General features: G+C 35.3%; 1 protein-coding gene and 1 pseudogene across 3 annotated transcripts in view; one reads left to right on the top strand and one right to left on the bottom strand.

Moving 5' to 3' along the window:
• The window catches only part of LRP1B (LDL receptor related protein 1B), a 1,862,224-nt gene that overhangs the window by 1,000,542 nt on the left and 835,047 nt on the right, over positions 1–26,635 (top strand). The gene's annotated exons all lie outside the window — the stretch shown is intronic.
• Positions 364–13,753, bottom strand: LOC106966908 (60S ribosomal protein L7a-like; annotated as a pseudogene).

Here is a 26,635-nt window from a genome sequence, read left to right as displayed (position 1 = left end):
GAATCCAAAGCATGCTCCAGGCTCTGAGCTGTCAGCACAGAGCCCAGTGCAGGGCTCAAACCCACAAACCATGAGATCATGACCTGAGCGTAAATTGGACACTTAACAGACTGGGCCCTCTCCCCAGGTGCCCCAATTGTTTGTATCATCAAAATTTCTTTTTTCATTAATGTCTTAGAGTTTTCAGAGTACAAGTCTTTCATCTCCTTGATTAATTTTATTCCTGGGAATTTTATTATTTTTGGTGCAATTGTAAATAGAATTGTTTTCTTAATTTCTCTTCCTGCTGCTTCATTATTAATATATAGAAACACAACAGATTTCTGTACATAAATTTTATATCTTGTAGTTTACTGAATTTATTAGTTCTAATAGTTTTATCAGTGGAATCTTGAGGGTTTTCTATATATAATATCATGTCGTCTGCAAATAGTGACAGTTTTACTTCTTCCTTACCGATTTGGATGCCTTTTATCTAATTGTTCATTTATTCTAATTCCAGTGATATGTTGAATGAAAGTGGTAAGCATGGACATCTTTTCTTGGTCCTGACCTCAGGGAAAAGCTCTCACTTTTTCCCTATTAAGGATGAGTTTAGCTGTGGGTTTTTCATATATGGCCTTTATTATGTTGAGGTGTGTTCCCTCTAAGCCCACTTTGTTGGAAGTCTTTATCATGAACAAATGCTTTATTTTTCAATATTTTTTTGCATCTATTGATGATTTTTACTTTTCCTCTTACTAAATATATGTATCATATTGATTTAAAATAATTTTTTATTATGTAAGAATAATGCCTTCTACTTTCATAGTATATTTATATTTTCAATGTTTCCAGAATTTTTACAATATATAAAAGACTATGACCTTTGTATACTTGTATATTTTAAATAACTTACCAATCATCAAAAGAAAACAACAGATTTACAAGCACTGAATATGGATTACCTTATTAATCTAATAATTTGTTTTATTAATACCTTGGTATACACATTTCACAAAAGTGCAACTCTGTTGGATAATTTCCTAGAACTTGGAACAGTGGGATAAAATTTATTCATCTTTTAGATTTAATATACATTTCTAAATATTTCTGTATAGAGGTTGGAAGAGTTAACTTTACAAACATTGCATGGATGTGTTTACCTATACTCATGTTGGATCTCTTTGTTAACAATGTTTAGTCTTTAGTAGTCTGCTAAGTGTAAAAGTATTTAAGTATAATTTTAACTTTCATTTCTCTCATTATAAAAGGTCAGCAACCTTTCATAGGTTTAACAATCACTGGTATTTGCCCATTTTTCTATTGTTTTTAAAAATTTGTTCTATTAATATGTTAAAGAAATAGTATTTGCTATATGAGTTGTAAATGTATACCAGGTTTGGCTGTATTAATTGTGATTCTTTTTTCCTTATATTTATTTTTTTAGGTTTTAAATTTATTTTAAAAATTTATGGTCATTCTAGTTGCTTTCAAAATAAAAATGAAACATCTCCATGACAATGTTATTATTTTTAAAATTATTCCATATTTTTCTAATACTTTAATGTCTCATTTTGTAGGATTAAATTCTATATCTATTTCTTTTAATTACTATATTTAAAATTAATTTTAACAACTTATTAGGTCTAGTGCATAATAATTCTGTCATCTTTTCTAGAAATATTTATAGAATTTATTTGTTGATTATATCTTGTTTATTTAACTATATGAACCTTAGTTTGTTTTGTTTTTTTGAAAGAAAACTTTTTATTACCTTTATGTACAGAAAATCCAGTAGCATACACTGAGCCCAGTTTGGTGGCCAGGTCTTTAGCTGTTGTCTTTTCCAACTTGGCAATGTGAGCCACCGACTTTGGACCCAGGTCATTGCCTCCCCAGTGACAGCAGGTCTCATCATATCTGTCCTTGTAATTGGTCCTGATTGCTTCTACCAGCTAGCCAGAGCTCCTTTGTCTTCTGAGTTAAATACTGTAAAGGTGACTGTGGTATAGGTCTTCTTGGGGACTAGGTGCCCCACCTGGCCTTGTCCTTGATAATGTAGTAGGGAATCCCTATCTTTCGATTTAGGGCAGGCAGGAAGACAACCAGTTTGGGATCCACATCATGTGCAGTCCCTACCAGTTGAACCTCCTTGTTTTCCACCAAGGTGGTAACAGTATTAACTGCAGCTCAAAGGACAGGTGCCTTCTTAGTAGGGACATCCCCTTTGCTGGCAGCTTTCTTCTCAGCCCAGGTCCAACAGTCTCTGCTTCTCTTGCTTTGTCTCTGGTCTGTATTTGTGAGCCAGCTTAAGTAGTTGAGTAGCTGTTTGGTGGTCCAAGATCTGGGTGACCTGATTAAACATGGAAGACACTCGTAGACAGTTTTTAGACCTTTGTCGCTGCAGCCAGATGTAGTGGGTCATTTGACAAAGTGGGTAAGGTCCCTTTTAGGCTGAAGGTAGTCTCCACTGCCAAAATTCTTGCACCTTTTCTCAAATAGGGGATTGACCACCTTCTTGGCCTCCTGCTTCTTGACAACACCAGGAACCAAGGCCACCTTCTTCCCTTTAGTCTTCTTTGTTTTGGGCATCTTGGACGGCTAGAGGAGAGAGAAAGCAACCATATGAACTTCATAATTAGCTTTTTCCCACTTTAAAAAACATTTTATCATTTTCCTGTTAGTATATTGTAAATTTTCTAAGTCTTTGTTATTTGTATATTGGAAGGATTTTCCCTTGACTAGGTTAACCTTGTGCCTGCTTATTTATTGAATTCTCTTCTTATTTATAATACTTTTTAGTTGAGTCTCTTGGGTTGTCTAGATATAAAATAAAACTGAAAATAATTATAATTTTACAGATTTATATCTAGTGTTATGCCTATTATTTTGTTCCCTTTTTAAATTGCATTAGTTTTTAGCCCCAGAAAAATGTTAAGTATCAGTAGTAATAATAGACATCTTTTATCTTTAATTTGAATGTTTCCATTGTACTTCTGTGAGTATAGTCCTCATATTAAGTTTTAATATCTTTCTTTACACGTTTTTCCTTTGAAAAGTAAACTTTTTATAATTTCTTAGTTATCTATTTGTCACTCTGAACTTAAAATCTTTAATCAAATCCACTTGGGGATCTTTATTGGAGTTGCATTAAGTATGTTTATTAATTTGTAATACCTTTTACTTTGTGACAGTAATACATTGTTTTTCTTCCTATGATTATTTTTCCATTTATTCAGGGATTATGTAAAGCTATTCATTGAAACTGTAGTGTGTGTGTGTGTGTGTGTGTGTGTGTGTGTGTGTGTGTGTGGCTTGCTTTGTTTTTATCTCTTCTTTTTTATAGTTGAGGTACCATTTTGTATGAGACATTTTTATTTTCACTTACACTCTAATTAAGTTAATATGTAGGAAAAGTATAGACTTTGTAAATTTATCCTATTTTTGTGCATCTTACTGAATCATCTGTTAATTCAAGCATCTTTTCATAGTTTCATGTAAACATTTTTATGTCTTCTTTTTCAATATAGATACTTTTAGGCATTTACTGAAGTAATTAGAAATAATAAAGCATTGTTATTTTTGTAGTGATAACAGGTATCCTTAATTCCAGATTTTAATAGAAGCAGATTTTATTCATCACTATATAATGTTGGTTATTGTATTTTCTTAAAGCATCTGTATTATGTTTAGATAATTTGCTTGTAATCCTGTTTTGCTTCATACTTTTTTTCTGTCAAATAGCTGCTGTGTATGTGCAATGAATGAAACAAGTAACAATTTCTTGCCTTATGAACTTTATATTCCAAAAAGAGAGGATGCAGGTAATGATAATGATAGTGATAATAAAATAACAACCACAAAACAATTACAGCAGCAGCAGCAAGAAAACTAATTATGTAATGTAATATATACATATATATGATAATATACATGTATATAAATGTGTAATAATTTTTGTTTGAAGGAGTATTGTGGGTTTAAGTAAGTCCCTCAATGACAAAGTGATCTCTTTGTTAATAACTTAAGGAAAAGAAGGAGCTAGTAATGCAGCTATGAAGAACAGTCAAGACAGAAGAGTAAATGCTAAGGTTATGAAAATAGAAGAAACTTGGCATGTTTAAGGAATAGCATGGGAGAACATTATGGCTAGAGCCGAGTCAATGAGGGAGAGAAAGAATGAAATCAGAAACATAAATTTGGGGAACAGATTACATATTGTCTGAATGGAATGACATCAAGAGAGGTTGAATGAGAGGAGAGAAATTATTGACAAAAATTCAAATAGCTATTTTGTGGAGTTCTGCCATAATGGGGAAGAAAAAGAAAGAGAAAAATGGTAGCTGGAAAAAAAATGGAGTAAAGAGAAATTATTTTTTTTAAGGTGAAGAAATTGTGGTACATGTATACATCATTGGGAAAGATCCTGTGAAGGCTGATAATGTTGTGATAAAGTCACCTTGGAAGTCTTGCTGGAGCAGTGTCCATGAGCAGACCAGAAGCTAGGGGTTCTAGTGCACAATGGAAGAGTTGTACTCTACCAGTGATAGGTAGTTGAAGCACGATATCACAAGAGAAGTTTACAGACACTGGTAGGTGAGTAGATCTGGTGGTGGTGGAAATCTACTTCGTATTGCATAGGAAGCTGGGGCCAAGTATAGGAAAGTGAAGCCATAGCTGTTTGAGACAGAGGAGTATCAAAAATAAATCTAAGATAGTATATCTCAAATTATCTTTGGTGAAGGACCAGATTCTTTTTGTTTCTTTTGATTCCTAATATGTGGTGGGATACATTTGAAATTGTAACAAAAATTATTCAAAAAGTTAAAATGTAAACAGTCATAAAATATAAATCCAATTTAAAAAATATTCATCAGACGTAAAATTAGTATGTCAAATTATAACTGAACCAATGTAAGTTCACTTCTTGGTAAGTCAGACACTGCACTAGGTTGATTCGTCACACAAAACTTTATTTTCAGCGAATAAAGAGATCACGGGAGTGGTTTCCAAAGCTGACTCATCAAGCAAGGGAATCCTTTTGTTGAGGGGTGGGATGAATATTTAGATAGAGAAGCCTTGTCATCATATATAGAAGCAGGCATATAGTCACACATGTACCCAAAGGAAGCATGTCTCTACATACGTTGTATGTTATGTAAATGAAGCTGGTGCGACTCTTTGGGTAGAGATTTTAGTATTATAAAGAGATAAAGGTGGCCATTCGAGAGGTCACTCCATGGTCCATCTCCACAGGTTGCATTCACGCGTTGAGCTTAAACTGTACTGGATGGTCTGGCAGGTCTGGGCAGCCTGGAGGTCTTGTCAGGGCAGTTGCTGTCACTGGAGGGATGGTTTCACTTTCCATCTGCCTGAGTTAAGAGATAGGCTAGAAATAGCTTAAGGAAAAATGTGGCACAAAGGTCAGTGAGTATAAGCAGGTGGGGAGTAAAGATCAGGTCTTGGGGTCTAGCTGATGAGCAAAATGGTATAAAATATCACAAATGCTTTCTTTAAACTCCACTACATATCTTGCAAGTTAGTACCAAACATTTCAGACTGTCTGTAGGCCAGGGACCATGTTTTAAATAGCACTATCCAAAAGAGTAAGAGAGAGAGTAAACTAGAGAAATACAGTATAATTTCTGTGATTACTGAGATTATGATCATAAATGTAAAATGAGACTATTAGGAAGGAAAAAAAAAATATTTTCCTTCTACCCTTCCAGGTTTTTGCCTGGGGCTCTATAACAAAAGACAGGTTAAGAAGAGCAAAAGGGAAGTTTATTTACCTGTGTATCTTATATCCATGTGAGAGAAACTCAGGGTTGAGTAACTGAGGGTTGGTTAAAATTTGAGTTTATAATAACATTTTAGCAATATAACAATACATTTTTATACAAGAGATAAGAAAAAGGAAAAATACTTTGAGTCTTGGAGGTAGCATGTTGTGGGAAGGCAAATGTATGGAAGATAAGGGCTAGTTAGTAAAGTTTGTTATGTAGAATCCTCTGGTGTTGTCTCTCAAGCTGATAAAGGCCTAAAGTCTCCTGTAATAAAATTTTATGCTTCTTGGTAGAGAAGAGTAGACAGGGGAGGGAAGACACCTTTGCAAACTTATCTCCTGGTTTTAGGTAAATAGAGGGAAGTCAAAGAACTTTCCTTGTATCTACTTAATAGCCTCCAGGTCAAAATAATCCTATGCCAAAGTGGCATATTTTGGAATGACACATTTTGCTAGCTTATACTATTTAGCTTGATTTTTTTTTTTTTCTTCCAACCATATTCACTTGTTGCATAACTGAAGCACAAACAGAGATACGGAAGTTGAGGGTGTATTCAATGGAGTAAATAAATGATTGGGCATAGGATTTAAACTGGTTATCAAAGGAAGTAAGGGTATAGGGGAAGTAAGGACAGGACAATTGGAAATGGATTAGTATGGGGATCCTTGATGGCTCAGTCAGTTACATATCCAACTTTGGCTCAGGTCTGTGAGTTCGAGCCCTGCATCGGGCTCTGTGCTAACAACTTGGAGCCTGGAGACTGCTTCAGATTCTATCTCCTTCTCTCTCTGTTCCTCCCCCCACTTGCTCTCATGCTCTCTCTTTCTCTCTCTCTCAAAAATAAATAAGCATTTAAAAAATTAAAAAGAAAATGGATTAACAATCTCAAGGGTTGAAGGCTTGTAAAGGTGAAGTACTAAATTAACTAAGCTGAAAGAATGGAAGATTGTGTTCATAAAATGGGATACTGGAAATTAAAATTGTAGAGAGATTACATATTTTAGTAATGACAAGTTCAGACTATAATCATGAGAGAGGCTGATTGAGATATGGGAGAGAAAGTTATCATTTGAGGAGAAAAGGTCGAAGATCCAAGGCACTAGTGTATTGGAAAAATTATCTTCATATGTACTGAAATCATTGGAGAACTGGTAGGGAAAGAATAAGAAATCTCAAGGACATTCCTGACCTGAGTCAGGAAAGAACTGCAACAAGGATAATGGGTAACTTAATCAGAGTAGAGATCAAAGGGCGTGTACCTTTTAGGGATGGAGAAGGGAAAATTATCTGGAAATTGCAGATTGCAGAAATTAAAAATTGCCAGACTCAAATAGTAAGGGGAAAAGAAGGGTGTGGATAGAAAACAGTTATCAATTGAAAAAGCTCAGGGGAGCCAATGTCCTCAAGGGAGAATCAGGTTTCAGGAAGAATAAAATGCTGAAAGAAATGTTAGGAGGTTAAAAACACAGAGAATGTTATTGATGACAGACCAATATTGCAGCTTAAAAACTGAGTAGAGACTTTTCCTGGGTTCAAATAGGGGACAGAAAAATGGTATGGGCAGAATATTATGGGCTGAGAGCCTAGGTTTGTGAAATTTGAGTTTCTTGCAGATACTCGACCTAAATAGTAATCAAGTGCATAGTGAACATGTCTATATATGCATCAGTATTAAATCAGCTCCACTTTTCTGTCTTCCCTCCACCCACATGGAACGAGGTGCTCTTATTTGGTGGTTATATCCTATCTGCTAGCTACAATATCAGTACGGGACACAATACCCCTGGGTTGTTACATTGCAGCCAGTTCATAGTTAGAACTTATCAGGAAAGCTAGCATGTGCCTCCATTGTGCAAGGACAAATCAGTGGAGGAAGTAAATAGATATGTTAAAGGGTCATTCTGGCTGCAGGCTAAATGAATATCCACAAAATAGAAGACAACAAGAATAAAAGAATGACTAGCAATAGAAGCCATGAGCTTTGAAGTGCAGTTCCTTTCTTCTGTGTTTTTCCATCTTAGAATATTTCAACATTCTGGAATAACCTGCCCATGCATAGGTTTACCTTTCCTTGTCAAAGGAAAATGCACTATGTACACACACTGCTGTAACTGTGCCTATGTCCTATCCTTATTACATAACATTTTCAAGGAAGAGGAAGGAGAGACATAAGGCATGACTCTTGTAAGCTCTGGACAGGTGCTTCTAGCATCCTGCTAGTATGAAGGAGTCAGCACAGCAAATTTGTTTATAACACAATTGTTCAGGTATTTTCATTCCTGTTCTTAACTTTAAGGTAATTCTTTCCATTTTCTCCCAAGAAGATTGTTGTCCTGGGCATTCATATGTTTTTCATGATTTCTCATTCTCTAGCTACTTTGATTTAAACTGTATTCCTTCACCACTATTTAATTCCTTAGAAACATCATTTCCCCTTTTCCTTTCCATGTCCTTAATTTTTTTATTTACTCAAGCACCTAGGTGGTGATTGTGACAAATATATATTTGATTTTCTGGCTCACTAGACTTACAACCTAGAAAAGGGAAACTGAAAAATTAGTGATCCAGAAAACAGATATTGCTTATTTTGTGACCTTACTGTGTGTATGTATACAATCCACCGCTCCCACCTTTCTGAAGATATGTATAGCAATAAAATAGAAACAACATGGGTCCCTTCCTTACATATTAAATTCACAAAGCTGTTTTTAAATATCCTGCAAAATATGTAAAAGTATGGGTCAATATAAGGTTGAATGGGATCATTTTGTGCCTTTTAATTTGTTCTTTCAAGGTGTCTGTTTCTGTCTTTTTCATTTGTCCCTTCACTTCTTCAGTCATATAATAGGGTTTCTTGATCCCAGTCTAAACAATATAAAAAAGAAGAAAAATAGGGAGGCTGGGGACATTCTCTAAGCTACAATGGGACCGAAATAGGTGAGTCATATCACAAAGTAAGGTTTTAATGCAATGAAAAGGATGACCTTGGAACTATAAAACTGGGTATAAAAGTAAGAGGAAACTGCAGTATCATAGAACATCTACATAAAGATAAACTAACAGGGCTAGATACCTCAAAGGATAGAGAAGTACTATATTCTGTCTTATATTTGTTTGAGTTTCATAAAAGCCTTCTTTCCCACATTTGGTGGGTAACATATCATTTTGGCATGTACAAATCACAAAATACACAAGAAAGCTGAGTGAGATAATGTGGTGCTTCCCAGTTAACTGTTAGACTGTGTAGAATTGTCCTGGAATTTCATATACCTAAAGGGAGAGAAGGAAGAGAAACTTCCAGCTATTATAATTTTCTCAGGGAGGGAGAAAGAAGAAAGGGAGAAGAAGTAAGCAAAAGTGACATTTTGTAAGTCGTATTAGTGACCTCAGGAATCAAATTTACATAAATAATGAATACATATTCCTAAATTTGGTGAGATTACCAAGCTGTATTTTGTTTCACTGACCTTTCTTGGCTCTTTCTTTGCCACCACTTCTATTTATGCTTTTATATTTTAGGAAATTTTTTTTTTTTGTTTCTAGATAGACTTAAAATGGAAAAATAAAGAAAGGTGCTTTATTTTCTGTTTCTCTGTCCTTCTGTCCCTCTGTCCTTTGTCCCTCCTTCCTTCTCCCTTTCTCATTTTCTCTCCTTCAGTTATTTTCTGTTGGAAAAAATAAATAAATAAAACAGGTACAATTGTCTTAACATTCTGAAAAGAGCTAAGAATTTATTCCATTACTTTTAGAATAATCCCAACTGAGACATGCCACATCAAGTTTGCCAGATCATTAGGAAATATGTCTATCTCTTATTCAAACTTTTTCTCTTCCATTATTTCAAATAGTAAAATGTAGGGAACCAGGGCAGGCTACCCCCAAAGGTGCCATTTTGGCATAAAGACTATTTCAAGTTAAAAGTAAGGAAAACCCAGCAGATGCAGGAAAGGCTCTTTCTCTGCCTTCCCCATAACTATGTAAATTTACCCTGGAAAGGAAATCCTGATACAGTAAGAGAAGTATTAAAAAAGGACCCTTTTACTGAAGGAATTCATCTTAGAATTCCTTAATAGAACATAAGGACATAATAGAACAATCTTGTTTTTTCAAATATCTCTTTCCCTCTTCTTGTTAATAAGCTTTCTCCCCTGTGTTATCTTCAGGCCCCCACCCATTTCCTTAGCTCATATAAGCTTCATGATGCCTCATTGGCTTTGGAATTTCATGTCTGTGTGAATTCCCCAACACACCCCCCCCCCACACACACACCTCCCCAACTCCCTGTGCATACGACTATTAAATTTGATTTTCTCCTGTTAATCTATCTCCTGTCAATTTGATTCTTAGTCCAACTAGAGGGACCATGGGACAGAGGAAGATCTTTTTCCGTGGCAAAAGCATTTAAGAAGGGACTAAAGAGAGAAAAGCAGTTTAAGTGAAGCTAGAAAATTATGAGGAAAAGCAGTTAAAGTGCCTATCTCCAAAATACGTAACAATTAAAATTATGCAAGTAAACTATTGGTTTGCTGTCACATAGTCTGGAGTTGTCTCTTGTCCAGGAAGAGAGTGGATGCAGAATTGAATATGAGACAGGCTAAGGTCCAGGAGGAGACAAGAGCAATGAACAGAAGTTTCATCTCCATATTTATTGAGCTCTCAAGATCTTACACATGTGGTGAATGTGAAGAAAACAAGATCTTAGACACGTGGTGAACGTGAAGAAAACAATCAGATAGTAATTGTTAAATTGTGTGTAAGCAAAAGCTCTGGGGGGCAGAGTTTCTGATCAAGGTATATTGGCACCAGATGGAAAGTAATTGCTGCAGGTGATATAACAAGTTACTTGTGATTCCATTACCATATCTCGCTACTTGACCTCAGGCGCTTTCAACCCATGGTGGCGTCTTTCTGCCCTAAGCTTTTTTTCTAACCCTTATGTAAATAGAACCTATTTCCCCATAGTTCTCCCTTTTTCGTTTTTCTTCATCTTAAGTTTACATACGAGGACTGTCATGACAAGCTTCCGATCCTTTTTTTGCTGTCGGGTAGTTTGGTGGGTGATTTTGTAAAAGACATAAAAAGAGGCACAGTAGAAGTATTCCACTTCCCAGAGTTATCCAGAATTTGAGACGGGCATTAGCCAAGAGAGAAAGAGTTAAAGTCTTTCCAAAAGGACCAGGAGTCGACCCATTTATTTCTTAGTTCTTCGGAGGATTGTAGTTGTTGGTGTAATGTTACATCTAACATTTCTATCACAGGGCAGCTTAGAATGGAGGATTTGACCATCCATTGATTAAGTACATGTTCAATTTGATAGTGTAGTGAAGACTAATTCCAGCAATGGTAGCAGAGGTTATGATGCTTACCACAGCTAGGATCCCCATGATTAAGAAGCCTATGATTTAACTTTGCCTGGTTAATGAATACCAGTGATGGAGATCATGGTCATCAGATGCAAATCAGGGGTATATGCAATACCACTGTGTTCTAAGAGGATGCCGGCCTAGTTAGACAGGCATTTAAGGCTTCCCCATATATCAGAGGCAAGGACTTGCATTTGTCGAGTGGCTTCAGGATGTGGAGTCCGTGAAGAGGCTTCCTCCATCTTGGAAAATGGGAGCGGTGGTCGCTCATTCAGAGTCATTCTCCGGAAGTCCTGGTTGATTGGAAGATATTCTGAGGGTCTCCACCATGCCATGTTATAGCTTCACCAACCAAGAGGAAATCCTCAGAGGTCTGGAATCTGAAAGAACACACGTATCCTCGACCCCAGGTGAGAGTTTTGAACCAGCACGATAGGGTGATAGGTTTTATCTAATTTAGAAGAAGGTAGCTCAGATGCTGTTAGTCCTTGAGGGTCAAAATTTGAAAACTTAAAAGTGATTATAGCACAATTGAGGAGAAGTTAAGGTGGTAATGTAGACAGCTATGGATAATTCTCCCATCTTTGTTTTTTTTTTAACATATTTTTAATTTTGTGCACTTCGTTCTACAATTTCTTGGCTTTGTGGGTTATGAGGAAATTTAATTTTATCTGACATTTCCTTCTGCCTTTGTTTCCCACATCATTTCCCCCCTGAACAATTTTGACCCTTAAAATCTTTAAGGTTGCTGAAGGTGGATAGTCTTCTCTTCTGTAACTTCTTCCTGCTGAATAAGGGTGTAAAGATGTCCCTAAATATGGGTCCACATTGCTTTGGTGGGGTAGATATAGGGGAGTCATGAAAGGGGACAGTTCAGGGGAAACAGAGCCTCCTTGAATAGAAAGGATCATCTCTGTCTACTGAAAGTTATAGCTGTGAAGAAGTCTTCCAACAAGAGTCAAAACTATGACAAAAAGACTCATGAATGAACATGATTAAAAGATCTAATGCAATTGACAAGGAAATTCAGTTATGTCTGTGGCACATAACGCTTCAATAATCAAAATATCAAGTGATGACCTCATACTAAAAAATATTACAGCTAGGAATTGCATATAATCTCTAGAATGGTCACAACATTTACTCAAATGTAACCAAAGGCTTATTTGTTTGACTGTGCTTCCAGAGTAACTTAACATACCAAAGAAACCTAATTGGTCAAAAAGATTTCATTTAAAATTTAACTATTGGGAAATTTGTTTACTAAAGTCTTTGAAAGCTATCCTAACAATTACCCATGAAAGGTTTGAGACAAAGTTAACTATTACTTTAAGTCATAACATGAGCTTGTTTGACCTTTGATAACAGGTCTATTTCAAACCAACAAACTTATGTTTGGGTCCACCTAAGCCAATTTGTCCCCCATGGTTCATTTTTACCTGGAACACTGGTGGAGAAATCTGAAATGGGTGGTCTTTACTCCTTGACATCTTGGAGACAATGTTTAAGGGTTGGGAGAAGGTTTCTATAGCTAATAATATAGCTCAAAGTTCTGGATGTTGAGTAGAGCCAAATCAGCATATATGTTCGCAGTTTTTCCAGTTTTCCGAAGGCAAGAATCCTTGTAACTGTTCCCCAAAGCATCTGTAAACACTGTAAGGGCATTCTTAATAGGTTGTAGCATCAGGGTAAGGATGTCAGAGGAAAACTTTTGTTCCTTTAAAAGGTTAGATTTTTCCCAATGACAAAAGGGGGAGCCAGTGTTCTCTGGATGTTGGGGTGCCAAAGGGACTAGCTGACAATAAGGAGGCTTAGGTTCCTTGGAAAAAATTTTTTTATTTACTTTGGGTGGGTCTATATCTTCATAAACATGATCTGACCTCAGGGGGAGAGTAGTCATATGAAATACAGACCATGTAAGAATGACCTCCAGCAGAACATTGGTGACTTCCATACGGTGTTCCTTTAGTGTTTTACCTGTTCATTTCCAAATATCTAGATCAAAGTTTCCTTGCTCGGGAAACCAAGGGCAGTATTGTTGGATAATCATTAATAATTTAAGGAGTGCTATATGAATGTATTGTTTCTGTTCTAGGGATAGGGAATCTCCCATAGTGATTCTCTAAAAAATTCTATGGCAGCAAATTCTAATATAGTTTTGCTTTTCTCTTACCTCATCAGTAGAGACTGTAATCCGGTGCACTTTTTCTGTTTTAAAGCTCTAGTTGTTCCCCAGTGTTCTGTAGTCCTTGAGTTACGTCGGCTTCTTGGCCACGTCGGCTTCTTGGCCACGTCGGCTTCTTGGCCACGTCGGCTTCTTGGCCACGTCGGCTTCTTGGCCACGTCGGCTTCTTGGCCACGTCGGCTTCTTGGCCACGTCGGCTTCTTGGCCACGTCGGCTTCTTGGCCACGTCGGCTTCTTGGCCACGTCGGCTTCCCTTTTGATGCAGACTATGAGTCTGGAGTCCTCTCTTGCCCAACAAGAGATCAGATACAGAAGAAGAAAAAAACCTCTGACTTCAGGTTATGATTTCAAAGTTCATGGGCTCGAGCACTGCATCTGGCTCTGTGCTAACAGCTCAGAGTCTGGAGCCTGCTTTGGATTCTGTGCCTCCATCTTTCTCTGCCCCTCCTCCACTCATGCTCTGTCTCTCTCAAAAATAAATAAGCATTAAAAAAAAAACATTTTTACAAGGAACCTATCCACTGACACTTGCTTTTGCCTCCTTTTGAGTATTTTGCAGAAATATGACATTGTATTGACAATCATTTGCAATTCCAAAGCAAGAAAGAGAGAATAACATTTGGCTCAGTTGTGATAAAGTGGCATTCCACATCACCTACTCATATTGCAAGATATTGTTCATTTGTTAAGTTAAAATTTATTAGAAATGTTTGCTCATCTTGGGGATCTCACAGAACAAGTTACTTGCAATCCATTGTTTTACTGTATTTAGTTTCTTTGACTGTATTATTAATCATAAGTCCTCAAGTGATCCTTTCCAAGACAGAGTTTAGATGGGATGATGTTGTAAATCCTTCAAATATGGTCTACCATGGTAGCTCTGAAATATCCAATTTACAGTAGGATTTTAGATGCTGTTAACCAAGGCATAGTTTAACACTCATGGATTATTGCTTTTCAATCTGAAAAGAAATCTGTTAAGCTTTACCCTTCACTTTTCCATTTCACAGATGAAGAAACTGAGGTTTCTTAACCTCTTAGACAAGGTTTAATACCTTGCCAATATCTCATAGCTGATAAACACATTTTTGGATTTGATTCCAAACCAACTCTCTTTTAAGGGCTGTGCTCTCTAAAATATATAAATTGCTTAACTCAGAAGTAACCCTTAAAAAGTCCCAATAAAGCAATTAACATTATGTTTTCCTCTTTGTCAAAAGCTATTTGGTCAAAATTCCAGTGTATAATCATGGTAGACTCTATAATGTGAAGTTAATTGAGGGGCATCTTAATTAATATCTGGTGTTTTCCGACTATAACTACTTGTTCTGAAGCCCTGTCAGGATTCTCAAAGCTTAGCCTAGACTAATGAAGCAAAATAAATAAAGTAAAATAAAACAGTTACTCTGTCTGAAGAAGGAGTTGCCTTGGTTTCACATTTTCTTCATTTCAGATCCAAAAGCAAAATGATGAGCCTACTTTAGAATCATAAAATTATAAAACTTTAGAGTTAAAAGTAAAAATACTAGATAGATAATATCTAGATAATATGACAATTTATGCCAGTTTTATTTCATAACCTAATTTATAACAGATAGCTACAGAGTTTAGAAAATATGTCAGAAAAGATTTATTATTTGATATAATCAAATCAAATATTGCCCTTTGTGTAGGTTTAAAATGGTCAAATATGGTCAATTTCATGTTTCAATCTAAATATGATACCCATTTTAGAGATGAGTGAATCCAGCATTAAAGAAAAAGATCTATTTGACCCTTCAATTCACTTTCAAAAGGAATAGACCAAAAGTCACATCCCCAAAGCCTTTTCCATTAGATTCTCAATAGAGAATAATGAAGCAAAAATCTACTTATTTCATTGAGGGTTTGATTACATTATAAGAAGCCAGTATTTGGTTGATTTCTTTAAAAATTTAAATACTAGTATCCACTGGGTAAATGCTAGTATCCAGTGGGTTAAATGCTTGTTTTTCTAGAATGTCTATTACTCTATGGAGAGCTGTAATAAGTGAAAAGGACCAGTATTGCAGAATACTTCTTAGAAATTGAGTATTTTCTCCCTATTTTTGTTGTTTTAAATAAGCAACCATTCCCCCTTTCTAAGTCATGAAGAGTAATTTTTGGTGATCATTTTCCATAACACAAAGTTATAATTATTATGGGTCTTCAGCTGATAGATATCCATTTGCTTATTGAAAGTGATATGTAAGACCCTCCTTAGGCCAGGACTATACTGTATACATCTCAGTAAGTCCTGCTCTGTAAGCACAGTTCTTTGCAGATAGTAGACACCTAATGGCTTTCTGGTTCTAAATTGTATTGGAAGAAATAATGAAAGGTCACTTGGGTTTAAAATTGATGGGTGTTCTCGGTCTTTAATATCTTAACAGAATATGCATAAATTACTTTTTGATTTATTGCTTTAGATTTCTCTAGGACAGTGTACTTTTCCTTTGCAATTAAAGTACTTTGATTCAGTAATCTTAAAACTGTGATAGAGTATATTCATGGAGATGGCCTACTTGACTCAGGTCTTTGGGAAGAGGATAAAATAATCTAATCTCCCAAGTGTCAGTGTGAAGCTATACTCTGCTCTCTCCCTTTATAAAGAGAATATGTCTGCCATCTTATTTTTAATTGTAAACTCCTAGAATATCAAGTGTTTTGAAAGATTATGCATAGAGACCTCTAAATAAAATGTATAGAAAGACTCTGTAGGGGAAAGTTTGTCGATTTGGAAAAGCCCTTGGGCCTTTGTTTGTTTGTTTGTTTGTTTTTAATCTTTTTCAATTTAGAGGGCCTGGTTTCTGTTTCAGAACAAATGAATGAAAGAACTTTCATTTAATTTTAACAGTTCACAAATGTGTTACCTGGTTTTGACAAGGGCATCTGTAATATCTCAAAACTATGTTAAAGATAGAGCATTTAGCAACCCAGGAAGACAATGACTATAAAACACAAAATTAACTCATCAAGTTACTGTAATTTTCTTTCCCTTTGTCTCCAGCTGATTAGTGCAAATTAACCGCCTGAGCAGTTAGCATGCAATATGGAAATCTTTGATATCTGCTGAGAAGGCAGGCTTTTTTTTTTCCTGCTTTCAACTACATCTATGTAAAATTCCAGAATTCCCTATAGACATTGCTCTATTGTGATCATTAATATTTTTTGAACTTTAAGGGCATGTTTATATGTTTGTTTTTAGAATTTCTTACCTTAATTTATTAAAAAATTTATAATCTTTATAAATTCCTATATAGGAATTCCAAAAGAAAAAAGAGAGAAGAGAAAAAAAAAACTGAGATACCTAGGTATCTCATCTCTTCACGTAGATAATAAATATCTCACTGGATTGTTGTGAGAATGAAAATTCAGTGACGTATGTTTTAAAAATTAGGACATAGTCTAATCCATACTTTACATTTAGTGTGCATTGTAAAATTATTTTTATTAAACACATAGAATTTGATCAGTGAAATATGCTACTTATTTCAATCTCTTCACTCTCAGGAAAAGAGATATTTTGGTAATTTATATTGATTGCATTCCATATAGTCTGAGAGAGAGCTTAACAAATGTGAATTGCTATACAAAGAAAAGTGAACTTTTGACTAGCTATTGAAAAAGAATGACGAGTTATGTTAAAAAGAGGTTAAAAAGGGCATCAGTCATGGAAAGGAAACAAGTCATATACTTGGTCAGAAGTCAACTGATTTTTGGGAGAATGTATCTGGAAGAGTTTATAGTTATGTGGTGGTGGGATATGATTGTCAGAACTACCTAAAAGTAAACATCAGGAGCTTTTTACCCCTTTTGTCTATCAAATAGTTGGCAGCTATTTCAAGGAGAAAAACATTTAATATAAATTGTTCATTCAGTATATTTGAATTCTTAAATCCTTATATTTTATTTTTGAATGCATTAAAATATTCCCATTTATAGAACAGTTTCTCTACATAGTAATTAATGCATTCTTTTAACAGAAAGTTTTTTATTTTATTTTTTTATGTTTATTTATTTTGAGAGAGAACATGAGCAGGGGATGTGCAGAAAGAGAAGGAGAGAGAGAATCCTTAGCAGGCTTCATGCTGTCAGTGCAAAGCCCAACGTGGACTCAAACTCACAAACAGTGAATTCATGACCTGAGCTGAAATCAAGAATTGGCTGCTTAACTGCCTGAGCCACCCAGGCACCCCATTTAGTAGAAAGGTTTGATCAAGGATCACCAAGTTCTAGATTTTTGTGTTGGGAGTTAAGCACTGAACAAGGACAGCCTAGTTTCTGTACTCAAGGAACTTAATGCAGAGAGGAAGGAATACCCAAGCATGAATTTTATGAATGACAAATTCAAGAAAAGTCTGAACTTATTTTTATGATTCAAACCAAAATATTATTTTTACTTTAAAATGTAGTGACAGCCATGTTCTGGTTTAGAAACAAATAATATATCTCAAGAACATGTTCCCATGCCAGGAACTGACCCATTGGCTCAGTGTTTCTCATCCTTCTCTGATGTGATGTAGGGAACTTGATTAAAAATGGTACTATCTTGGTACTGTTCAAGCTTATTGGCTTAATATCTTCAGACAGTCTCTGAATCTGTATGTTGAACAAGAACCAAGGCACTTCTTTTTAAATTAGTTAATTCAAGAAACACTAGTATATCTCAGAAACTAGTCATTTGTTTGGCTCTTTAGGTTTTTGTTTATTTATTTGGTGGAGTTACATAGAATATTAAAAAATTCAGTTTAATCTTGAAAGCCAACAGCTTGAATCTAAGATATCTATAGAAACCCATTACTTCCTGTCATTTGGAATAAGCCTATATCACCCTTATTTGGAACCATAGTATGGTATGTTCTTCAATTTTATCTCTTTGAACTAGTTTTTCTCCTTATAACTCCGATGTTTTAAATGTGTGCACCTATTCAATACTTAACTGCAAAGTTATGAATCACTGTATAATTGAGAGAAATCAGTGAGGTAGTCTAATATGTTAGTCTCATGATAAAATCAAACCATGGAATGTTTAAGCCTTCCAATTTTTGTGTTATTCTTTTCTCATTCTCTTTCCTTTTCTTCACTTTCTATTAGCTTGGAGTTAAAACTACTTACCATCTGTCCTTTAGTATCTGATATGATTTGATTTAAGAATACTTTTAAAAGATCACATCACAAGTGTTTTAAAACAAACTCCGCTTAAAAGTAACAGAAAACACAAAGAACTGTCTCCAATAGTAGTAGTAGCATTTAAATTCAAAAGCATCTAAAATCTGTTTATTTTTAAATATTAAAAAAATTGAAATAAATTAATATGTAATTCTTATCCTACAAGGACCACATTATCTTTCTATTCATAAAATAGATGAAATTACTTTAGTTGTATTGATTTGGAGATAGGAAAGGGATAGCTGAAAAAAGTCAAAAATGAAAATGTATGTCAGTTCCTAGGTTTGCTTGTCATCTTTATTAATAATCTACAAAAAGGATTAAGTAAAATTTTAATAAAATGTGTTAGATATATGAAATTGAGAGATGTAAGCATGAATGGCAGCTTAATGTTACAAGCCAACAAGGTTATGTAATTGATCAGGGAATAACAAAATGAGCTCAATATTAAAAATGGACCACCTCATAAAATAGGCAATCAGAGGAAAATCAGGATGGGTGATCAGTGTATGGAAAGAACATGGAAATAGCAGAGTGCATATGTATAATAAAATTGACATTCTTCATTGGACAAAGCAATTTGTGTCAAGGTGGAATATTAGAAAAGGCACTGAATTTATGATTAAAAAGAAAATCATTGTCATGGTCCTAGTTCTGTTCCTCCCTATACTATCTTGAGGAAATCACATAAACTCTCCAGGCCTCAATTTGCTTTAGTGTAAAGATGATGATTATACTGGTTTATATGCTACTTTCAAGGGATCCCTCGGATTTGTTAGCTCTTCAGGAGCTGTAAGGGATATGGTGGGCCTACAGAATTCTTAATTAAAATTCGAGTTCTGGGCATGTAACATATAACTGGAAAAATGTTTTGTTTAATGTTTGTTAATTTTTGAGAGAGAGAGGCAAACAGACAGACAGCACGAGCAGGGGAGGGGGGCTGGGGGTGGGGGGAGACAGAGAATCCCGAGCAGTCTGTGCATCATCAGCACAGAGCCTGATGTGAGGCTCAAATTCACAAACCATGAGATCATGACCTAAGCCAAAATTAAGAGGCAAACTCTTAACCTACTAAGCCACCCTGAAACCCCTAACTTTAAAAATCTTATTTAAAGTTTAAGCAAAAGATGAGAATGATATTCCAATTAGAAGGAGCATAACAGCAATTATCTAGATAATTCAATTTCTACATCATATTTACCTAAATTGCCTAGAAATGTTAACAGAAATGATTAAAAAAAGAGAAGAAATACTGATTATTAGCTTCAATTCTTTGTGAATATAAAGAACTCATTTTAATTCAATTTCCATAATTTAATGTAATCAATTTATATAATCTTTATATAAATTCTTATATTCCTATTTTGAATGAAATATGAATATAGTATTCATAATTCATATATAATGAAAGTGATGATTTTTTCTCTTCAAAATTGTATAGTTTTTAATAAACTAATGATAAATCACTGTAATAAGACAAAATTATATAAATGTGACACAATTATTTTGCTTTAGGAATAAAACAAATGATCACATTTGCCATCACATTGTTAAAATAAACATATTTCTATTTACAGAACTGGTTCTTAAACTTATGTTTCGTAGGAAAAAAGAAAATTCTCCATCATTTTCACTTAGAATAGAATTGCATTTTGATGCCATGATCAGAATTATTATTCTTAGTACCCAAGTGCAGTAATACAGGCAAAACATGGAGAATATGTATAGATTCTACTTAGACATTTTCTTTTAGAATATTGTGTATGTTATTTCAGAATGTAGGAGAGTCCTTGATCAATGTATTTAGTTAGGTTTTATTATAACCTCATAAAAATTCTGTTTTTCTGGCTCCCAAAGATCTGAAGTAAAGCAATATCCCCCAAATGACCTATAGGCCTCCAGTTTCCTTCTTCCTGAGCCCATTACCAGTCTCTCCTTCATACTTTTGCTGGAGGTCCTTTTAGAACCCTTCTAACCAGGTAAATCTTATTACTAAAATCTTTAGTTGCCATTCCATTTCTTAGATAAAATACTAATGACTAATAAGGTTATTTTCAGCTTTTCACAGGCTGCATCCAAACTTACTGCTTTGTGTATCCCCTCAAAATTCATATATTGAAGCCTAACCCCCACTGTGATAATATTTGGAAAGGAGACCTTTGGGGAGTAATTAGATTTAGATGAGGTCGTGGGGGTGGAGTTCCCTGATGGTATCCATGCCCTTATAAGGATATGAAGAGCCAGAGCTCTTTTTTTTTCCCCACTATGTGAGGACACAGTGAGAACATGGTCATCTATGAACCAGGAAGTGGGTTCTCATCAGACACTGAATCTGTTGACAACTTGATCTTAGAGTTTCTAGTCTAAGATAAATAAATATTTGGTAGGATAAATAAATGTTTGGTGTTTAACCCACACAGTCTATAGTATTCTTTTGTTATTGCAGCCCAAACTGATGAAGACCTATGTTTTCCAGATTTTCTTCTGTCACTCATCTGTCAGAATTCTATCCCTGCTATACCTGAACTGGCTGTAGAATGAACCCTTCATGCGCTCACATGTGGAACATCCATTAGCCTTCTATCACACCCTATTTCTGCCGTTCAGAATTCTACTTGTTATGCAAGTCCAAGTACTCTATGTCCAACTAGTCTGTGGAACCTTTTCTCTTTATATTCTAGAGGTAGGATATTCCTCTCTTACAATGTTTTTCATAGCTAAATATCCCTGTGTAATACCTTGAAACAGTAGTCAAGAGATGCTAAATAATTGAGGACTGTTATCCATTTTTTTGTGGTTATCCCTTGAGGTCACCTAAGTCCTTAGCCCAATCATTCCCCTCATTTGCTGCATCATACTTGTATTTTATACTCGTATTTGTATTTGTTTCTTTTCAGACACTAAACACTTTGAGGGTAGAAAGGTCAGTGTAATACTCCCACTATGTTTATCGCACCATTTATCTATTGCATCCATTTATCTATTGCATTTATCTATTGCATCCATTAATAGAAGATGATAGGACTGAAAGTATAGGTTTGTCTCCTATGAATTTCACAAAATTTTTCACCCCAGTTTAGGGTCCTACCTGTGACTCATGCTATCTGTTTGGAGTATCCACTCTTGTTTCCTGTTTTTTGTTCTTCTGTGTCTCATCCAGTATCCTGTTGAAATGTATGTTATATCATAGTACCCTGTTGAAATGTATGTTAGATCATAGTACTTTGCTTCTGTGAACTTGTCAATGGCTTCACATATCCCTCAAAGTAAAACTAAAGTCTTCTCAATAGCTAAAGTTCTTATATAATTCTACCTTTTTTTTAATCTCTGACTTGATGACCCATACATAGCTCTTCCTTTCTTCATACCACTCCATAGCTCCCATAGCCATGTTGCTGCTCCTGAATACGAAGTGTACATATTTACTTAAAGGACGGAGGTAATATAGGGCTGGAATGCTTTTTTCTCAGATGTTACATGGGACACTGTCCTACCTCTGAGTAGTATTCACCTCTTAGTAAGGTCTTCCTTGACTCTGCAATTCAAAAGTGAATCCCTCTCCTACTGTTCTTCAATTCCTTTCCTTTTATATATTTCTTCATAGCATTATCAGCATATAAGATTCTAAAGGTTTTACTCATTTATTTTATGATTCCACCCACTCCTCTAGAATTTAAGCACTAAAGGGGTAGGGTTATTTTGTACGTTGTAGTCAGAGTTGTGTGTTCAGTTCCTAGAACAGTCCCTGCTGCTATAAGTAGCTATTAAGAAAATGTCTTTGTGGGAAAAAATTAATATTTCGAATTTCATCTTTATTGCAGGATTTATTTATAGACTACATTAAATCACTTGCTGAAAATATATGTTCAAATAAATGTCAGAAAGAGCTGAAATGTTTTAGGTGTCAAGAGACAGAAGTGTAGTGTCATTAAGGAGATTGGACTAGGCTATTTTTGTTGCAAATACCTGACTTTCATGCAAAGCCTTCTCATATTTTTTTTAATGTTTGTTTATTTTTGAGAGAGACAGAGTGTGAGCAGGGGAGGGGCAGAGAGAAAGGGAGACAGAATCTGAAGCAGGCTCCAGGCTCTGAGCAAGCTGTCAGCACAGAGCCTGATGCAGGGCTCGAACTCACAAACTGTGAGATTATGACCCGAGCCAAAGTCAGATACTTAACCGACTGAGCTACCCAGGCGCCCCCAAATGCTACTCATACTTATAACCTTAATCATAAGGCATAAATATAGAAGTACCTTGTAAAAGATAGCCTCTAGCATATACAAAATGGCACCCTGCATGGAATGAAAAAAAAAAATTAATTAAAATAAAAATAAAAAGCTAAAAAATTAGACTAAAGCATAATGTTAATGGAACTATCAATGTTTTTTTTTTTAATAAATGAAAGAAAAATTTTCAAGCCTTCATATAACAGTCTGGTACTTTGAACTAGGACTGGGTAGATGCATAGCATCTAGGTTGCATTGCCTGCCTTTCAGAAGCATTGTCTAGTGGGAGAGACAGACTAAAAACAATAGCAATTAAATAAGTGTTTTAGGAGAGATGGATCTTATAATGTCTTAGAAGTCCATCACACTTCCTAGAAGCAGTAATCTGAGCTGAGTCTTGAATAATGAGTAGGAACTGGAAAGGAAGACAAAAGAAGGGAAAATATTTTAGGAAAAAAGAAGAATGTGAATTGTTACAGAAGACAGAACAAGAAGTCAGGGAATTGAAGTCGATTGGCCTCACCACAATCTTGGATGTGGGCTAGTGACTAGGGTAAAATCCAGAGGGATCATTAGAGAATGTCATATTTCAACAAGGAATAAGCAGATTTTTAGTACATACGCCTTTCTAGACAGATATATTGTAGTGGAGGGAAATGTTTCCCTTGTCTTCCTTTGAAAATTAAACTGACAAAGACAATAGGAAAAAAACCCCATGGATTTAATTGTATTTTAACATGTACATGGGAGCCTTCAAAAGAAAATGAAGACTCAAAGAGGTGACCAGAAGACAAAGCTTCTATACCTTTTGAATGAAGAATCAATTCATTTGTTGAGGAATTGACAAAACAGCATAATTTAGGCTTGGGTCAATAAACGGTAAAGAGGAAACTAGGAATATAATGGTTAGTTTAACAAGATTTGTTTACAGATTTCCCAGCCCCAAATTACCCATAGGTGATGATTAGAATATTGTCTTTCCCTTCTGGTAAATGGAGGGTACCTTTCTTGTGGAAATTTTATGCCCTGTTTCAAGAGAGACAGGTGAGGGGACTGTTAAATAACAAAAATTCAACCGAGAAAACTTGAAGATCTATTCACCTTTATTCAGTGATTCATGAATTAGTCACAATTTCATCTAGCAATTGAAGGAGCTCCAAAGGGCTACAGAGAGGGAAGGTTTAAAGAAAGGACAAGAAAGTCATAAGCACAAAAGGTTTATTTGGGGCAAAATCATCTCCCTTTGGGGGATAAAAGTGTCTTAATAGGTGGATTACCTTACCAGTGCTGACCAGGAAATTCCAGGCTGAGTGGTTAAAGTTATGTTCCTTGAGGAAGGTTGAAACTGCAGTTAGGTTACGTGTTAAACCCTGATTTGGTGACATGGGGTTAGCACACATGACTCCATTTGGGGCCTGTGTTTTGTTCTTATCGTTGTTGTTGTCAGAGTGATCTTTCTGCTTCTACTTCTTTCTCAATTTCCTTTAGCTTAAGATACTCAGTATGCCAAGATGCCATATTTTGAAGTAGTGTGTCCTGAACCCCATAAATATCATTTATCTGATTTTTTTTTATCCTACATTTATTAAACTCTAAATTTGGTTTGGTCTTGGGTCACATCCTCTAAGTTATCTTAAACACAGAAAACAGTTCTTATACATAGAAAATCTCTGGACGATTACATGAGAAAATAACTGGTTCTCTTTAGGAAGGAGAACTAAAAGCTAAAAAAAAATCTGTGTTTGGAGAATATGTGATCTATGATGATTTAAGTATTTGGAAGAGAATATTTCTTACAGTAATAAGTATTTCTCATACTAACAAATGAGTCATCTTCATTGGATTGCCAATCCTAAATCTTTTCTTGTGAGCCATAGAGTCAGAATTTTTAGGATTGACAGAGAAAGCAGCCACCTGAGCAAGCGAGATTAAGTGACCGGCCCACAACCTAAGGAACTTAGTAGTAGCAGAGCCTGGAATGTGATCTGTTTTTTTGGTTTTTTTAATTTTAGTACATTTCTATGATACCTGAGTGCCAAGTCGATGTGTGCTTGTCTTTATCCTACTCTTGGACTGTACAGTAAAAACAGTCTGGATATGGAAAAAGTAGGGTAGAATCACAAGGCAAGCGTTTAAAATCTGACTTCAAATAAATGTAATGCTTACAAGTCCACGTAATTTTGTGAGAGAAAAACATGAAGGACAAAGATTATTGTTATTGGCCATGAATAACCATAATTTTGTTTCAAAATCTGTGAGAGTCCTATAAAATTTGTAGTTTTACTTGATTGGTTTTAGTCTCCCTCATGTTTGTAATGCAAGTTCGGAAGTAATATGCACAGAGCTGTGGGATACCCCCTTATTTAGAAATAAAACATTTCCTTGGCATTAATATGCCTGTCTTCTTGAAATGTGTGTGCATATGCACACACACACACACACACACACACACACACACACACACACCCATACATTTAGTTAATTTTGAGTATTCCTTGACAATAATTTTAGTGTCTGTTTTCTTAATTTTTCTTTAATGTTTCATAATAGTTCTATGGAACCACCTGTTACATAACCACTTTTTAAGATTTCAGGGAATAGATAGTGTTGCTTTAAAATAGCATGTATTTTCTGGGGCACCTGGGTAGCTCAGTCAGTTAACCATTTGACTTAGGCTAGGATCATGATCTAGGTTCCTGGGTTCCAGCTCCCTCCCTCTCTGCCCTTCCCCCACTTGTACTCTGTCTCTTTCTCTCTCTCAAAAATAAATGAACATTAAAAAAATAGCATGTATTTTCAACTTATACTAGATGTATTTATATAACTGTATTTAACATCTGAATATCACAGTAGTGACTGCTATCAATTTGTAATATATGTGTGTGAGAAAGAGATATGACAACATAAATATCCTGGATGCTTCTATTGGGGGATATCTAATATCTTCTTACATATAAAATTAGTATAAATTAACATTAAAACATAAAATAATTTTGTCTGCCATGAATTCAAGTGTAAAACATTTGAATTTTAAACATATTTCCGGGGCGCCTGGGTGGCTCAGCTGGTTGAGCATCGGACTTCAGCTCAGGTCATGATCTCACTGTTTGTGAGTTCGAGCCCTGTGTGGGGCCCTGTGCCGACAGCTCAGAGCTTGGAGTGTGCTTGGGATTCTGTGTCTCCCTCTCTCTCTCTGCCCCTCCCCCGCTGTTCTCTGTCTCTCAAAAATGAATAAATGTAAAAAAAAATTTAAACATTTCCTAATATCCCAGTATCTATCCCCAGAGGTGAAGCATCAGCGTTGGTATTCCTTGGTAGTAAGGAACTTTCCTAAAACAGAACTTAAAAATTAATAATAACAAATTTAAAAAATATATTTAAAAAGGAAGAGAGGGAAAGAAGTTTAAAAGAAGAAAACAAAGTAAAACCTTGAAATGTACACTGTGTATAGAATGAACTATTCTGTAGTTGAGACTTGAGCAACCATTCAAACTAAGAAAAGGAGCTGAAAGTGTTCTTAAGGGGACCAAACTAATCAATTGTTATTTAAAAGATTCTTTATTCAGCATCATGTTAGCCAAACACTTTATGAGAATTCTTGTTTGAAGGTAAGTCACCTTCATTTTTGTCCATTGTTTGTTCAAAAAGATTCTTAGTGGATCTTTATTTGAGAAACATCCATTATTTTCTTTCGTTTTCCTTTCTTCCTTTTTATTTTCCTTCCTTCCTTCCTCCCATCCCCTCTCCCCTACTCCCTCCCTCTCCCCTTCCTTCCTTCCTTCCTTCCTTCCTTCCTTCCTTCCTTCCTTCCTTCCTTCCTTCCTTCCTTTGTTCCTATTGATCTATCATCTATCTATCTTTCTATCTTTTTGGTTCATTCTCTTTGAAATAATTTTTTTTTCC

Source organism: Acinonyx jubatus, chromosome C1, assembly GCF_027475565.1.
Source record: "Acinonyx jubatus isolate Ajub_Pintada_27869175 chromosome C1, VMU_Ajub_asm_v1.0, whole genome shotgun sequence".
Taxonomy (NCBI): domain Eukaryota; kingdom Metazoa; phylum Chordata; class Mammalia; order Carnivora; family Felidae; genus Acinonyx; species Acinonyx jubatus.
This window is presented reverse-complemented; position numbering and strand designations above follow the sequence as displayed.